We start from the raw sequence: 6,251 nt of genomic DNA, 5'->3' as shown, positions 1-6,251 counted from the left end.
TTTAATTAGAAAGCCCATAAAACAACTCAGGATACAACTCTTTCCTCTTACCTTGATCTAAGAGAGACTTTAAAGAAATGATGTGTGGAGGTTATATTTTTCCCTTCTAATTTTAGTACACGTTGAGTTGGTTTTAAACTATCGTTTGTAAAAAGAGCCATTAAAGTGCTTGAATTTGCCTGGCTTTGGTCATGTTTGGGAAAGAATTACAGTCCTTCATGCGCTTGGTCAAAAGTGCATTATTTCCAGGGACTAGTTCTGGAATCCACAGTTTGACTAATAGTAAAAAATTGTTTTTGAAAGATTATGACCAAGAAGGCTATGACGGAGGCAAAGCAACTCAGTAAAATGAAGGTAGATAAGAACTTTCAGATGCAAGAAGATTAACATGGCAATAGAGGTAGAAATATTGAACAATGAATTCAAGGAGAAACACCATCTCACATATGAGAGTTGCAGTGGGAGGAATCCAGGGAGCCCACAAAAGCAAGTAGGAAGGAAAGGGTAAGCTATCAACATCTGCTAAAATAAGAGTTTCTATGCTTCTTATATTTTCATCTGACCATAATCTTAATTGGGAGTGTATCAGTAAGCTGTTGATGTGTAAAAAAACACTCTAAAATTTAGCAAGTGAAAACAATAAGTATTGGTTTATCATGACTTAAAATGTGAGCTTGGTAGTTCTTGTGTAGCTGACTTGCATACTATTATAGTCCGTTGTCACCTCTGCTGTGCCTGGGTGATATAAGATGGCTGGATTGATCGGCAGTTGGCTTGAGGTCAATGAGGACAAATGAGGTGACTTGGTCACACATATCATTATCAAGTAGGCTACTCCTGACATGTTCACATAGAGATGGTCACAATGTTCCCAAGTAGCAAGAGGGGATAAACCCCAATGCATAAATACTTCTAAGTCTCTGTGTACATAACCTACTGACCTGTTGCCCAGTGAAATTCTCATGGATAACTTTTAGGGTCTCACAGGGCTATGGACACAAGAAGGGAAAATATTGTGGCAAATTTTGCAAACATTCTAGTACATGGAGATTTTAGAAGCAGTTTAAATCAGCAGGCCAAAGTGAGGAGAGGGGAAAATCTTCAACTCTACATAAAATATATAGTGTTGACTGGTATTGCAGGACTGTATTTTTTTCTAGTGACTAAAGTGACTAGTGCCTTATTATCAGAGAATAACAAGAAAAGTAAGGACACAATTGTTAGATTTCATTCAAGTTTTAAAGTACTAGCCTACCAAATGCATCTGAGTAATGCTTTATGACTAATTATGGCCTTCAAGTTCTCCTTGTTCAATATAATGGTCAGATCTGAGTAGCAATCTTATAGTATAGACCCTTAAAACTGTTGGATTTAGCCCACCACTATGTTTCATTTAGTCTACTCAATGTTAATAAAAAAAAATTAGTTGTCCAGATGTAAAAAAGGAGATTAAAAAAAACAACCCTGAATATTTGTCATCATTGAAAAAGTAAAACATCTGCCTTCATACTTCAAAGCAACTATGGGCTGGAAGTAAGTCTCAGCTAGAGAAGATTCATCACTTCTTCCTACTGAACACCAACTCAGAATATTCTAGGTCACACAGCTAATGGTAGTAAATACATGCATACATGTACATACACCTTAGTATGATTGCAAAACCCCAGACTTCTCTTGCAGTACGTAGACCATATATATTCCACCAGCCCACTTCATCATGTTGATATTGTACAAAGTTTTATTTCTCAGATTATAGCTATACTTTCTGTGTTTTCATTCAATTTTTCTCTTTTAAAAATTTTTGGTATTAGGTTTCTTTTTGTTGTCGGTAAGACAGCAAATCTAGAAAAGTATTTGACCACCTTGCTTTATATATTTCCTACAAAATTTTCTGGGTTTGTTTCTTTTTGTATTTAAGTTGTATATACAAAAGAATAGTTTTTAAGTGGGTCTTCAGTACATGACCTGAAGGCTTATGTTTCTGAAATCTTTGTTGTTGATTCTGTTGAATGGTAATATGCTTGCATCTAAATGGTCTCGTTGGTTAATACTGTAAAAACAACAACTTACTGTGTTTCATCTAAAATTGTAATTGAGAAATTTAATGTCAACTCATTCTTACTTTTACATAGTGGTCTATCCTGCATTTCTGGAAACATAATTTTTCTTTTATTGGTGTTTTTACAAATACTACGATTTTTTGAGGTATGAGGTTTTAATTTCACTTGTTTTGTAATTTATCCTTCAGTTTTAGATATATATATCCCTTTTTATAAAATAGCTCAGTTTCCCCATTTTACATTTTTCCTCTTATTCACATATTGATGCTGCCAATTCCATATTTTATATCTTAACCTGTCTTTTATTTACTTTTCTTTCTTTTATCTCTTCTTTCTTTTATTTTTGAAATATTTTTTCCAGTGAAATTTCTTCAATCTAGTTTTTCATTTGAACTTTAGGCAATACTTTCAGTGTTCACTTAATTCAGGTAATTGCAGTGATAACTTAAAATCAGATAAACTTGAATAAATTTCTAAACTATTTTACAAAATGTGTTCCTTCTAAAATAAAAATAGAGGGGCGCCTGGGTGGCTCAGTCGGTTGAGCATCCGGCTTGGGCTCAGGTCATGATCTCACAGTTTGTGGGTTCGAGCCCCGCGTCGGGCTCTGTGCTGACAGCTTAGAGCCTGGAGCCAGCTTCTGATCCTGTGTCTCCCTTTCTCTCTGCTCCACCCCGCTCATGCTCTGTCTCTCTCTCTCCTTCAAAAATAAATAAACACATTAAAAAAAATTTAAAAAAAGAAGAAATTCAGTTTAAAAAATAAAATAAAATAAAAATAGAGTATTAATGGATAGGTAATGGACAAATTATACATTTACCTTTTTTATTAACATTTTATTGATAATAAACTGCATCTATAAAATTAGATGATCTTCAAACTTATGTAAAAGGTTTGGGTATTGAATAAATCACAGAGAATAATTCTGGGCACATATTAATAACTCAGTATGAATCACTAGTTTAATTACTATGATTGTTATTATATAGTCATTAAATATGGTACCAGCATGTTTATAAAATTGGGAGTATGTTCAGGCTGAAATTTTAAGTAAATATTGGTAGCATTATAATATATATTTTATAATCTGTATATTACAAATTAACAGATTTATCCCTTAATTTTAAGCCATTGCCCATACTATTTTCTCTGTCTGGAAGATTTTTTCTTCTCTCTACCAAGTTATTCAGTTCTCATCTTTTGCCTAGTTTTCATTCAAGAAGTATTCTGTAGTGTCAAAAAATGCAAATGAAACTGCTTCTCAAAAAATTTTTATTACTTTATAATAGCTTGGTCATAACATTTACTAGAGATTGCATACCTGTCCATTGATTTTTTTTCTATGTACAAATAGAATATACTCTCTTTAGAGGCAAGATTCATAACTTCTTGTTATTTTATTCTCCGCTCTTTGCTGGGAGCAAATTTAGTACACATTTTAAATAATAAATATAATGGATGAAGGGAGTGGAGGAAGAAAATAAAGAAAGAATCAGATTATGGGCGATTTTCATTTTCCTCATCATGGATTTTTTTTTAAGTATGTGCTCGGCATCTGTATTTCTTGAGCTGTGTTATTTCTGTCCACTTACCATCCATTTGATTGAGTGAGAATGCATAAAGTCCTGTGGACTTCTTGGAGTAATTAATAAGTGTGTATAACTAAGAAGTATGTTGAAGGTCAAAAGAATTTCCTAGGCAGTACTTTGAACTTTTATCCTACCTGTTCTGTAGGAGTTGGGGTCACACTGTTTATTATTTTGGAATCATCACTGTTCTATTATTTTGTCTGATATGGCCTGATTATATTAAGTTATATCAGTGTACAGATACATTCCTAGTACTATTTCATAATAATATTTTTGGTTTTAATAATATATATTAGAATTTCTTGACTTATTGTTTTATTTATCATATTTAATAATGTCATTAAGTACTTGATATTTTACAGAGATGTTGAAGTCTGATAAGAATTAAAACTATAATTAAAACAGATTAAGTTAAAATTATGAAAATGTTTCAAATATTTCATATACTTAAATATATAACAGGAATATTTTGTGCATTTAAAGTACCTATTTGCATGTAGAATATGTTTACATTTATTCTGTCCATATGCGTGAAAAAGATAATGCTTGCATAGGCTTCAAAAAGTAATAGACCAGAGGCTTTCTATAGGAAATGAATTAATGGGTCCATTGTGCATGAAATCCCATTTTGTTAAAAGAAACAAGCCCATCGGTCTTTATTGATCTTGTTGCTTTTAGATTGGTTATGCCTCCTGGTTTCCTTTTATTTAATCAAAGCTGCTATGTGAATGTAAAAAAAAATAGTCTTAAAACTTGAAATGATCAATTGTCTTAAAATTAATTTCAAACTCTAACTGTCCCCAGACGTCAACACATCTTCACTTCATACATATATAATATTTGAAACAATACAATAATTAGGAAGGATTAAAGAAATGATGTATCTGATTACATAAAAACAATGAATTGGATTGAATCTTATATCCTGGAATCTACATGAGGAAACATTCAAGTTTTGGTTACATGAAAATTAGTCACATGTGCACTAACATGCAAACATACATGTGCACACATTCCTTATACAACCTTTTAGGCCTTAACAGACTAAAATAAAAAGAAAGTTAGACTAATTTTTTAACTTTATATTCAAAATGTGATAAAAGGCATTGTTGAATGCAAAAATCTGGCTTGTTCATAGTTCTATTTCTTTTTCAAAATACTGTAAAATTATAAGAACAATCACTTTCCTGGACTCATTAAGTTGCCTACATTTAATGTGAAAGTATAGTTTCTCCTTAACTCTTTTTCTCCAAGTCTGAATGTATAAATAAATAAGTATGTATGTATGTATGTATGTATGCATATGCACATACATATTTACACTAAAGAATTACTCCATCATATCAGAAGAACGAAAAAAGTTACCACAATGATTATTTTAAATTACATACTTGGGAGACATTATTCATCCTATTACATTCTTCAAAAGGAACAACATAATAGGAAAAAGTGCAATCATAATTTGGACCCTCAGTGTAGAAAATGAGCAGGAAAATACCCTTTTTTGTTGGGTTCTTTTTCTTCTTAAAAACTATCTTAACTTTCATTGGTTATGTTTTTATATTGTTTTTGTACTAATGCAGGTGTCAAAGTTTTGTCACCACATGGTATTATTAATGTAATCTTTTAACATATATATTGAAACAACTATGAGGAGGTTAACAATTTCCATGAAAAATTCTTGGGAAATCAAAAGTGGCAAATCTGACTTGGTCTTAACTATGAAGACCTTGTCTTTATTAACCATTAGCTAAGTTCAATATACTTCTTTAGTACTGAATAAAGTTTTTTGAAGACAGTTTTAGTATATTTTAGAAATTAAGAGTTTTTACCTTTAATAAATTATATGTCTATTTTAAATTTCCTCTATTTCCTCACTCATTTTCTAAATCATTTTTAATTTAAATTGTTGAATGCTTTGTGAACACTGCATAGAATCTTCAAAATGACCAACAAAAAGAGACACATGAAAACCTATTTCAAACATTGTATTTTACTATAAACATGGAGAACAAACTAATGGTTGTCAGAGAGGAGGGGGGTGGGAGGGTGGTCAAAATGGGTGAAGGGGAGACGAAGATACTGGCTTCCAGTTATGTAGTAATTAAGTCATAAGAATTAAAAGGCACAGCACAGGAAATGATAGTATAACAGTGTTGTATGGTGACAGATGGTAGCGACACTTGTGACCATTGCATAATGCATGAAGAAATTGAATCTTTATATTGTATACCTGTAACTAATAGAACATTGTGTGTCAACCATATTCAAATAAATTGTTACTTAAAAATGTTTTATTAGTGAATCATATAAGGTGTAATTATTTCCCTAAAGTGCAGTTAAAGTAACCTTAATTCCCACCACCAATTTGAGTTGTGAATGTATTTTTTTAGTCTAAGCATTGTATATGGTTCACTTAAATATAACATTTATATAAGCAGTTGCTTTAGTCTGAAATTATTTAGTGTTAATTTTGACAAGTGTATCTTTTCAAAATACTCCCTTTATCGCTCTCAATACTCCAAACATAAACATGAGAAAATCTTTATAATACAGATTCTGATATACTATTAACTGAAATACTTGCTATAGAACCATCAAG

This window comes from Panthera uncia, chromosome B1, assembly GCF_023721935.1.
Source record: "Panthera uncia isolate 11264 chromosome B1, Puncia_PCG_1.0, whole genome shotgun sequence".
Lineage (NCBI taxonomy): Eukaryota > Metazoa > Chordata > Mammalia > Carnivora > Felidae > Panthera > Panthera uncia.
Note: the sequence above shows the minus strand (reverse complement) of the source record.